A 12,963-nucleotide genomic window follows, 5' to 3' on the forward strand; every position below is an offset into this window, starting at 1 on the left:
TATTTTAGTGTCCCGTGATTGTTAAATAAAAATGTCACCACAGAAGCAATATTTAGCTCAATTTTTGCTTGGCAAAGCAGCTACAGTAATACAGTAATCTCACTGAACATATTTGTTATATGATATTAATCGCCGTAATTTTTATGATTATAATTTTAATGGCATGTTCGGCGGAATGAAAACTAGAGAAAATTTTTATTTTATAGGAATTTGAAAGAAAGGGGGATAGACAGGCATTAGTGCGCCAATAGGAGAAAGCTTGAAAGGCGTTGAAATTTTAGGCTAGAGGGCAAGCTTCCATGAATTGTCCTGCCTTTGCTCTACACTAGCTAACTAGCTTTTCATCAACATGCCCTCTAGCCCAAAATTTCAACACCTAACAAGCTTTCTCCTATTGGCGCACTAATGCCTGTCTATCCACCTTTCTTTCAAATTCCTATGAAATAAAAATTCTCTCTAGTTTTCATTCCGCCGAACATGCCATTAAAATTATAATCACTGAACATATTTGCACATTTGAACACATACCTATTCAAAAATTACTATTTTTGCGTTTTTGTCTTGCAAAATTGATTTGAAAATAAAAGAAAGCCCTTTTCCCGGAAAATCTGTTGGCCATTTGGTTCGCGATGAAATTTAAAAGGGAAAAAACCTCGTCAGATGAAAATATACAAAAATTACTTTTCGAACCCGGGGTAAGATGGCGCAAAGAGCATAGTGAATACACTCATAAAAAAGCTATTCGTCTTTTTATTAAATCAAATTTAAACACACTAAAATCAAAAAATTAAAAAAGGATCATATTTTAAAATGTGAAATAGAAAGTTTAATGCGTTTAGGGAGGGACGTGAAAATGCCAATAACGTTGAAATATGGAGAACTCATGATTGGAGTAATGTTTAAATTTTGTGTGTAGAAAAAACACGAAGCAGTAAGTATGGACACCCCCTTTTGCCTATGCCTTACACAAAATTTGACACTTGTAATCAATTGTCCGTTCTTAAAATTTCTGTGAGCCATTTTAAATAAATAAAAAAATCGATATGGACCTAAGTGAGGAACCAACATTTTTTTAACCAAGAGTTGCTGTGGTCAATACTGAATTTTTTTTTTAAATAAATCCTCCCCTGTGATGAAAATTCTCTGCATCTCACACAGACTTCCTTCCTCTTTAGAGTGGGTAATTGCCAAGAAACGAACCGAACTGATTCCTGGGTCGGTTAGGCAAACACCTTGCCCTAATTCTACCCTATGGCTAGGTTGCGTGAACTTAATTAAAACTAAATAATTAGTTTTGCATAAAATATAATAGCACTGCGGCTTTCTATGCGTGTTCTATCCTAGCAGAATGTTTGTGTAAGGTTGTATGTTAATGTCAAGCCAAAAGAGTCCTTGCTTGCTACTCTCTTTTCTATCTTGGCTTGGCCAATATAGACGATCTTGATTGTTAACGTAACCACATGTTTACCGTTTTCGCCACCAGCAGCAGTCGGTAGGTTGCAAAAATCTCAAGCTCTTTCAGCTGGAAAGGATTTTGTGAACCCTCGACTAGAAAAGGGGAACCGGTACAGCTTCTAGGTGTGTCCTTCTTCTTAGACTGCTGTGGTCCTTTCGTTGTCGACTGCAGACAATATGGTGGCGATGCAGGGAAGCCCGGCCCTTGGATGTTGACCCAATTTTGAACCCTCCGATCGGAATATGGCAGGTCAAGTGTGTGGTTTCTTGGAAGGACCACATTTTCCCACAGCCAAAACTAGCTGACTAGAAACGAGACCGCAAAATCAATTGAAACAATGTCCCGGAACATGCACCTTGACAAAGTGGAACAGTATTGTGGGATTGTTTGAAATTTTTGAACTGTTACATGATAATTTATAAGTTTTTTTTTGAAAATTTTGGAAATTTTCTCACAGTGAACTGAATTCTAAACATGTCCCCTCCTGATTTTAATCTTCATTAAACTCATGTCTCTACCGTTCTGCACAGTACTTCAACTTCCAGCGCGCCATCATTTATCCAAGAAAATGCACAAATATGTCACCAAAATCTCCCTTTCAGAACGTTCTTAGCCAAGAGGGTAGGTAACTGGTACAGGTATGTACGTTCCGGTGAAGTTTACTCATTTAGATTGGTAATCTAATAAAATGCACACAGAGCAACGGTGAGCAGCAATGAGCGCACACACAAGCAAAATGAGTTTTAATCATGCATCTTTCGGGACAATTTATGAACTTGGAGGTTTCAGGAAAGCATGTCGAGAGTGTTGCATAAACCCCACTCCCGGTTTCTTCGTGAAGAAACCTTGTCTCGCCCTCTTTTTTCGGTTCAGGCAGGACTTTAGGTTTTCTACATGCACCACACGTTTGGACCAGCAGAACTCTCCAAACGAGACGTTTTCACGCTTGCTGCTGTTTTGGGACAGGGCAGAGACGTAGAATGGCGACAATTAGTGGTGGCGTCAATTTGCGATCTAGTCGAAGTTAAACTTTAATCAAAATTTAAAAAAAAAAATCACTCCACATATAAAAAGCATAGACTAATTTTAAACATATTTTTTGGCTCAATTTTATTTTTTTTAAAGGCTAAGCAACAATGATCAGTAAAGATTTGGTTAACAAAGGTAAAGGTGCTTAGTATATTGTTATACATAGAACTTCAATTATTATTGGGCGATGGTGATTGATTTTCTATCTGACATTGAAAAAATGTTTCAATAATAAACACATTATTTTTTTAATTGTTCAAACTCGACACCCCTGCCTTTGTTGGTATTACGACTTACTGAGCGTCTCACTCGGCTGATGCCAATATGATTTTTGTTCGTGCATCACTTTCTTTTATTTTTGCATTCATTTGAATGTTCGTGTGAGTCCAACTGAACAAAATATTTTATTGGGACGGGTCATGAACGGAAAATAAATTTGTCAATGAGCAAATGGTCGCTGCTATGCTGAGAGGAAATAATCAGCAGAAGTTAAGATAGAAAGGTTGAGCGAGGCTAAATAGGTTTTTTTTTCTAGTCTTTCATATTCGTTCAAATTTGATGATGAAAAATTTTCAGGTCATAAACAAGAGTTACAATATCGAGTAACAACAAAAAGATTTAAAAGATTTCTGAATACAAAGATTGTCAAGGTGTAAATTTAGATAATACCAGTATACAGGGTTTTAAACCATCCCTCATTTGAAGATATTGACTGATATTTATCTTGAACCAAAGGTTTGTCCGGATAGGGGAGATAAGGTCATAATCGCCACCTTAACTATGATGCTTATTTAATCATAGAAAACATTACTGTTTCGTGACATTTCCTAACCGGCTGAAATTTGAAAAAGTAGATATAAACGTTCCAAAATCCATTTTAAATTTTGTTCCCAAAAGCTGAACATCAGTCACTGTAGAGGCATAATGAGAAGCACCATTTATCGGGGCACGATGGGCATTTTCTGCTATAGATCCTAGCAGCGAATTCAACTCGATGAACTGAATTATCGAGCTAAAGCTAGATTTATTCCATCTGACGATTTGGCCTAATAGTAAGGTGTCGGGGAGATAATCAGAAGACTCGAGTTCGATTCCTGTTCAAGGAGATTTTTTTTCTATTTACCATTCATGATCGATGCATTTTGCACTAAACGATGAGTCTCAGATCTAACAAACAAAGCAAAAACAAAATGTTGTATGTCATTTTGTAAAATACAATCAAATCACATACACTCATACAATATGTTTCTGGTGCTTTGTTTGGCTGATGATGCTACTAGCCGTATAATGCAACAATCAAAATAATCGATCATTAATGGTAGATGAAAAAAATCACCTCGACCAGGAATTGAACTCGAGTCTACTGATTACCTCTCCGACATCATACCAATAGGCTAAATTGTCAGATGTAAACTAGTCAAGCTGTAGCTCTACCATTAAGTTGACAACATCGAGTTGAATTCGCTGCTAGATTCTACGGCAGAAAACGCTCATCGTGCCCCGATCAATGGTGCTCTGTTCGCCCCGAGTCAACAGGTGAAAGTAAAAACGCGTTTTAAATTTGATTATAGTGCACGATTTATTGATGGTGAAAATTGAGGAACAATGTCAAGATCATATTGCAGTGCATACATTATAGATCAAGATGATTTAACGATCATAAGAGCTTATTTTCCGTTGCTCAAAAATTATAATAATTTCGTCACTTGAGAACCACGTTGGCTTTTTTTAAGTATTTCTGTAAAGTGTATAAGAACATAGCTTTTTTGCTGAAAAAATAAATCTAGAGGAAGTACGAAACTGTTTCTTATGAAAATTTTTTTGAGAAAATTTGTTAATCTGCAGAAAAGAGGGGTGCTTACTATGCCCCGGGTGCTCATTATGTCCTTAACTCCCTTAGTTTTCGTCGCTTCAGAAAGAAATGAAATTTAAGCATGTATATTATTTACCTCCCCTTTGGTAGGTAAAACAGCATGTTTGCTGGGTTGAAAAATTCATAAGAATACCGTAGTGCGGGGTGAAAATGAGTCTAAAAATGATGTTTTTTGAACTGTTTCCCCAATAACTTCCGTTATTCAACTCACATAAAAAAAGTAAATAAGCAGAAATATTTCTAGATAGTAAAGATGTAGGTGTGCAAAATCTTGTTGAAAAATATTGATTTTGAATAAGAATGAGAATTCACCTTCAGACATATAATTGCTTGACAATTTGAAAATGCTTTTGTTGATCATAGTAAATCTCCAATCAATGTCTATTTGAAATTTTTCATATAAATATGTTATATTCAATGCCCCTGTGGTTAAAGTTGTGTACAAAACAATCTTTGCTTGAACAGGGTTCCAAAAATTGGAATTACTTATGATATTTTCAACCGATTTTTGAAATCAACACTGTTCTTTATCAAGCGGATCGTAATGCATGTGTCTGACAGAAAAATGATTTTGTAATGTGTTGAAATTTGCTCCTACATGGTAATTTTATGTGGTGTTGTTTGTAAGTCAATTCTATGCAGAACTTTCAAGAATTTAAGACTGAATATTTCTGAGAGGTAACTTTAAAGTAAAAGATGATGTTATTTGCCAGCTATCATGTGTAAAAAATTCAAATCGATATCTTCAATATTAGTAGAGAACTATCAAATACAAACATTTTTCATTTTGCAGACTGATTTTTGAAAGACACTCAGGGTTGCCAACATATTTTTTTAAAATTCAGGGAACATTGTATAATAAAATCGGGTTAAATCAGGCTTGAATAAAAACAGCCGAACTGCTGACTTTTCATTGTCCTACATAGAAAAATGTTCAGTTATCGATTATGGTGATATTATAAATTATGGATTTTAAACCACTTTTTCTAGGTTTTATACGTTTTATAGGTATCTATCGATTCAGCTCGATGATTTACTTAACTTGAGAAAAATATTCAATTATATTTAACTTACTATTTCTATGAGTAACGTTCTCACTTTGGCTCCAAAATAGATGATAAAAAAAAATAGAAAAAAGTTAGAATACCAATACTCATAGGACACAATTTGTATAAACAAAAGGATTGATGAACCTGAAAATAAAAAAGGCCTCTATAAAAAAGGTATCCATCAACAGAATTAAAAAGAAATTAAAAGTGAGAAGAAAATCGCCCAAACTCAATGAAATCGGCTTCGAAATTCAAAATTCAGATTTTCCAAAACACCCAGATTTCCGAACAGGAATTCATTTAAAAAGATTTGAAATTTGCATTTAAAAGACACAATTTAGATCACAAATAAAGTTGTGTAGAATGTAGTGCATTGGCAACTTGTGTATTCGATAAATAAATTTGAATACACCTATCATTTTTATGAAACATCGCAGCGAAAATATAATAAAATACTTCAGTAGAATTGGTACGAAATATCCTTTATTGTTAATTTAATTTAATTTAATTTGTTTAGAAATATCGTTTTCTTTTCAGTATGTGCAAAGTACGTTTAGACGTTAGAATAATTAGAAAAATGCAAATTGACAAAAAGTAAAAAAACCTACCATTGAAAATTCGCCTAACAAATGTGCTTCGTGACTCTAATGGTACAAAAATGTGTAAAATTACTTCAACTGTCCACTTATCTTGAAAAAATTTAAAAAAAATCCATTTGTCCAACATACAGTTCTGAGCATAAGCTTTCTTGGGCACTAAAAGATTAGTTTTTTGCAATTGATAAGTGATCTGAAACCCTTTCTCCAAAGCATGTTTTCAAGATGTTTTGCTTCGACGTTGATTAACATAAAAACGAGTAATTGTAGCTGAATTTTGTCTGAGTATCATATCTGAGTAACGTTACAATGTTTCTGAATTTATAAATTTGTACGATTTGACGGTAGAAAAAACGATTTTAGGTGAAAAGTGTTAAATTCACACTCAACATCTTTGAAAGGTGTTTTGTTTCGTCAGGGCTTTCAGAGAGCGTTTCATAAATTCATGATCATGGGAGATCCCAAAAGAAAGTTTGTTAATTGGATGCGCCTGAAGAAAGTTACAAGCCTCCAAGCTTCCAATAGTGTCATATTGATAATTTATGACGGATTTGGACTGAAAATATACATCATTCTGTTCATTGAAACGTATAGTTTTCAATGAAAATTACTAAATCAGACAAAATTAGGCTCCTTTCCAAAAATCAGGAACAAATGAAGGTTTATCAGGTTAACAGCATTGGCCTAAAAAAATCAGACAAATCCTGAAAATCAGGTACATAGGCAGTCGTGGGCACACTGGTAAGCATAAAATCAAAGTATTCAAACCTTTAACAAAATACAATACTGGTTCAAGAATAAATTGAGTTGGAAATTTTCAAAAAAAAATTTCGTCAAAAGTAAGTAAGATTAAACTAGAGGGGAATACAAAACTACAGGAAAAAAATTCAGGTTTTTTGGCAATCTAAGGAAGGTTCCATTTTGGGGAAAGAATTCTGGGAAATATTCCATTCTGGGCAAAATAATTCTGGTAAATGGTTGTACCTAAATATTTTTGAGCTTTTGAGATACAATCCATTTTTGGTCATGGCTATGAAACGAAAAACCAAAAATAAAATTCTAAATACTTCCTAAAGTCCATAACTTTAACTATGTATAATACATATTCAAAAATATATTTTTGGCTAAGCGTTTGGTAAATGTTGCTTTCCTAGAGCACTTCTTTTTACAATCAAATGAGAGAAAATACATGAGCTTAATAGAACATCTTCTACAACACATATTTTGAAAAAATTGCAAGAATTCTCAGTAACTCTAAGTTGTGTTAATCCATTCTTCATTCGGAACGAAACGGGACGAATAACGTTTTGTACCTAAGAATTGGAGAAGACTAACTGCTCCAGTTCAAATGAATAAAATTCGTTTTGTTCATCGATGGTAAGAGTATATTTTTTTGGTCCAGTCTCGTGAAAAGCCCCCATTCATCGAGCATGCTTGCTTATTCATCCAGTTTTAATTATGTTTTTCACCATACCATTCTTTTTCGTTAGTGTAAGGAAAAAGCAAGGATTCATACCGATTTCATGGTGTAGCAGATATGATAGCGAGAATTTAGTATGGAACGGATAGTTTTATTCCAATTTTTTTTTATTCCAATTCCAGAACACTTCATGTATTCGAAGCATTATTCTCGAATAACGCAATGCTGTCTTTTTAGTACTGTAGAATTCCTCTTTTCGTTCTCAAAGTGTGCTACAAATAGAGCTTGAGATTCCATATTTAGGTAATTCCCACTATAAAAGATACCGGTACCATAATCTCATATTCCCAAGAACCCTTTCTGATGGGAATCGTGCACGATGGTGCACCATGGTAACATAATGATGACATGAGCACGATTATGGTACAAATATGGTGGAAAACTTGGCTTCAGGGTTGCTGCCATAAAACATTCCAGTTCGATGTTCCCAGGAATACACCAGTTACGCGCATGCTCGACAATAACGAGAATGTCTCGTCCTTATAGCAGTGCTTGCTGGAAGTCTTATAGCAGCTCAATTACACCGTTCTTTATGAGGACGTATGTTGCACCGTGTCCCATAAAGGATTAGAGGCGCAACATGATGCTGTAAATATGGTGTCGTGCTAGTGCTGAATGTTTCTATCACATGAGACATGTCCTTAGTTGCACGATTTTTGTATTGCGTCCAAGAACAGATACTTTTGTTGCGCTGCATTCCTGCGAGATTGATTTTTTAATCACATAGCAGAGTCATCCGAACATTTTTGTTATTTTAGAAATGAATTATTTTTCGATTAAGTTTTTACGATTTTCAAAATTATTAATAAAGTACCAAAATTTAATTCCTTTATAGCTAAATATTTTTTTTCATATTTCATTTCAGGTTCGCATAAAAGGATTTGGCCATAAAAATATACAGGTAAGCTTGACAAATAAAAATAAAATTCTTTATTCTGAAATAAAGTTGGTTATGATTTTTTCTAATGAAAAACGAAGGGCTCAATTTCCTGACGCCTAATCTTATTAAATAAATTTTTAAACTAAAAGACGTAGAACACAATTTCAGGTTGAGCGTTTCTTAGAGATTGCATGATAAAACACGTCGAAATATTTGTCATGATTTCATATCGGTTAACAAGTTTCGTGAAACTACTGTTAGAATTTTAAAGCTTAACATTGATTTTTTTTTAATCTCCATGATTTTACTTCCATAAACGAGTACAGACCCCGTTCGTTTTTGGCAACATTCGATTTTGGCAACATTCGATTTTGGCAACATCCGATTTTGGCACATGTGCCAAAATCGAACGGTTTTTAGAAACAACATTACCTTTTAGTTTTCGTTATAACAGGACCAATTGAATTCAGACAAACATCATAAACACGTTTTGATGCTCTGAAATGGTGATAAAATGCAACAATAAAAACCAAAGATTTTTAAAAATTTTATAATGTACTCAAAAACGACAAAAAGATGAAAAATTCAAAAAGATAAAAAACAAATTCAAATAAAAGACTGAATATGTCAAAAAACAACTTAAAAATGATGAAGAATGACAAAAACAGCAAACATGACAGTAAGAAAACAAATATTATAAACAAAACAAGAAAAGTGCTAAATGCATCAGAAACATGATGAAAAAATTAAAAAAATTACTACAAATGGTCGAAAATTTACTGAAAACAACGTTTTTGATAATAATCATAGTTATTTTATAAAATTAACTAAAAAACAAGATGAGAAAAAAAACCGTTCGATTTTGACAACATTCGATTTTGGCAACACAAAATGTACGGGCGTGTTGCCAAAATCAAACGGGGTCTGTATAACAAAAACTGGGAAAATCATCATTTTTAACCGAAAAAAAACCGGGAGAATTCCGGGAAAAACTTTGGAATTTCAAAATGAACAATCACTAGCAAACCCTGATTATGTAACGGATCATGTGAACTTTCATTTAAAATACAATAAAAATAGTTTCCTAACTCACAGGATTTTTAGTAAAATCCGGATTGTTTCAAAGCTTGTCCAAATTGAATGGAATTATAAGCATTTTTCTTTAAAAAAACATACACTTTTTTAGAAATGGAAGATTAAAGCTGGATTTGTCAACCGATTTTTTCTGAATTTTTTTGTCGGATTGTTTTTTATCATGATTTTAGTAATAAGTATGTTAGAACCATATTTTTTTTTTCGTATATAAACTGAAAAAAGCTTATGTCCACAAATCTATTTTCAATGTATTCCTAATTATGGATATAAGGTAAACCGGGATAAGTGTGGACCGTTTTTCATATAGTTCATCTTTAGAAAATCATTAAAAAATTGGCATTAGATCAATTTTGATAAAATTACGTTCAATGTGATGCAGAACATGTTGTTTACAAACGCTGAAGAGATGAGCTTGATAGACACAAAGCGAGAAAATTTTAGTTATCACGTAAATTCTTATGGACTGCTGGCGTCTTCACTTACCCCGCTTTATGGGGTAAGTGTGGACGGTAGATTTTCCCTTTGATTTCTCAGGGAATTTTCAACAAATTTGTGTTTTCATGGTTGAATACGTTACTTTATTGCTCGAACCGTCCACAATTTTGAAAAAAGTTTATGATACTATTAGTAAGGCATCTTTCATTGATTATTGGGTGTAATTTATGTTACAACACACGAGATCCGATTTTATCGAAAAATTATTCTTATTCCAGAACAAACAAGTACTTTACCCAACTTTTCATGATCCGAATGCTAAATAGAGCTAAATTGTTTTGGATGACGGACAGAAAATTGAAAAACATGTTCAAACATCAAGTCTGTATAAAGCCGTCCACACTTACTCCAGGTAGGGTTTGAAGACAAAATTTTAGTTTTTTTTTGCAAATAAATAGTATAAAAACTTCACTTTCGGCTCACTTCTATCGACATTTACACTATGAAGGTCACAATTGGCCACTTTTAATTGTACACTGTTTGAAAGGCGATACTTTTCTTATTCTAAAACTGTAAAATATGTAACCGAACTCGTCCGAACTCAGGAGATATAACCAGTTCAAAATGACTATTTTTGTTAAGTATTTTTAAGATATCTCGTTTAAACTTCAAAATTTCTATACAGTATATTCAGCAAAAGTGTACAACTTTTCTGTCTTCAAAACTCTCTAGAACATATTTTATATGAAAAATCACGCGCAAAAAAGTTATTTTAAAAAAACTGAAAATTGGTGTTATTTTTCTAAAAATTGTCATAACTTTCAAACGATTAATGTTACAGCTATGACTTCTTTAGCAAAGTTGCTAGAATTGGTACAAGCTATAAACTTTTCTCAGACAATACAGCTCTAAAATGGATATTAAAAAAGTTAGTTTTTCTAACTCACTACTAGGTGGATTAATCAATTTTTCAAAAAACTAATTTTTTAGCCCTTGTAATGTTGGTCATTTGACTCGAAGACACTATTGGTCTAAAACGAACAGTTTTGGCAGAAAACAGTTTTGATCGCCTTTTTTATGTTTTACCCCTGTGTGCGCCGTTTCTTTTTCTATCTGGTTGTTTCGAATGTAAGGATTGTTTCGATGTAAAGTTTTTTTTGTCAAGAGCCATCTAGTTTACGATAAATTGAATAATAAATTGAAAAGGATGCACATCAACTCGTCATCGTAGTTGAAAATAGAAAATTCCCGAATTGTCGGAATCGTACCTTTTTTACTGTTATTGGATAGATTACAAGTAAATTGAACTTTTTGTATTAAAAGTGTGAAAAAATAGTTCGCAGTATTGTCTAATAACCATCGTCCACACTTATCTCGCGTCAACATTTACCCCAGCGTACCTTAGTCAAATTTTTCCAAACTATATCAAAGTCATAGAATGTATTTGGAATGAATATGATTGACGTAAAGTTGTTAAAACAAATTGTGCCTTAACTTGATTTTCAACGAACTGTTAAAATAAACTGTTTTAAAATAACATGACACATATATTTTTTTATTTTAGTGTATTTTAAAACTAAAAATGTCGAAAACATATTTTTGCTATCTCGTAAAAAATGCACCAGACGCGACAGAAAAGGAAACCATCAAGTTACAGACATCTTCTCAACGAGAACAGAATCGAAAATAAAATTTAAAAACCTGGGGCATCATGTAACACTTTTCAACTTCTATGGCTTCTAAAAAATTAATTTCCACAGATAATCATATCGCTTGTTCATCAAAAGTTTTTGATGGGACTTCAAATTGACGTAGTCAGAAAAATTATTGGTTTCACCAGTTATTTTTTTAGTTTACATAAACATTCGAATTTCACCCTATAAAGAAAAAGAAATAAGTTGCAAAAACCTTTGTTTTTAATGAATTATTTAATGATAAAGTTTGAGTTTTTGATATATTTGTGGTTTCGTTACGCATAAAGCATCATCTGCAGTTATTTTCAATTTTGTTCAAATTTAATTTTATACTTTTTTTTTGAAGAAAGCATAAAGGTGCTGTATACATTTAGTGGTAAAAAAATACAAAAAAATTCTACCTGAAATCATAAAAAATAATGTTTGGATGGATGAAATTTTCAAGTTAACAAACGCGTGGTGAAAAACAATCATATTCCAGCATATTACAACAAAATTGAAACTGTGAATCGTTGATTTGCATGTTGATGCATTTTAGCCCAGACTGCTAACAGAATTTTAAAAATATTAATTTTTAAAACATAGGTGATTGTCCAAAAAACATTTTTACACCAACAGTGTTGGAATAGGATAATAAAAGCAATATAAAGTTTGTAGGATACCATTAAGCTAATCCGTCATACTGTGTAAAGTTTTTTACGTCATAAAAAAATGTAAACATTTGTACATCTATTGGTCGTTTTTTTTTTAAATGTTCTATGAGAATCAAAATTTTGAAAACTATCTCAAGATGTGAGAAACTACGACATCATCGTTTTGTTATTATTCAATGATAACTTCTTTACATTAAAATAAAAATTGAATAAGTGTTGTGGTACACTAATATTGCATCTAACCCTGCTGTTATATGATGCCCCGTTTGACGGTACTTATTTGTATTCATTATGATGATGAATTTTCTACTTTTGAAATATAATAAAGGTTTGGAACATTGGAAAAGGTAAAGTTTGAATTTTAATAAGCTCAACATCCACTACTTTCCTCAAAACTAGCGTAAAGGAATATTGTGTTGGATTTAAATAGTCATCATTTCTCTATTCATATTCCAAAAACGTTATAAAAGTTATACAAAGGTAAGTTTTGAGCGTTTTTTCATTAAAATGTTCAAAAACAGACCCATAAGCAAAATCAGGAAGAAATAGTGTAATATTGGGTGCGCGGATACATTTTTCCTCATATGTTAACTCATTAAGAACAATTAGTGCCAAATTAGAAACATCGACACACTTGAAAAACATAATTGAAAAAAACTACCTAACAAATGTTTACACTTGTTTGACAAAACGGTAGAACATTATCAAATACTTAAATTAAAT

At 32.6% G+C, this 12,963-nt stretch overlaps 1 protein-coding gene across 1 annotated transcript in view; it reads left to right on the top strand.

Moving 5' to 3' along the window:
• Nucleotides 1-12,963, top strand: part of LOC129742247 (tyrosine-protein phosphatase Lar) — a 740,954-nt gene that overhangs the window by 143,147 nt on the left and 584,844 nt on the right. The window contains exon 3 of the mRNA XM_055734122.1: nt 8,349-8,384. The gene's annotated coding sequence lies outside the window, so the exon portion shown is untranslated. The remainder of the gene's footprint in view (nt 1-8,348; nt 8,385-12,963) is intronic.

The sequence above is a fragment of the Uranotaenia lowii genome, chromosome 2, assembly GCF_029784155.1.
Source record: "Uranotaenia lowii strain MFRU-FL chromosome 2, ASM2978415v1, whole genome shotgun sequence".
Lineage (NCBI taxonomy): Eukaryota > Metazoa > Arthropoda > Insecta > Diptera > Culicidae > Uranotaenia > Uranotaenia lowii.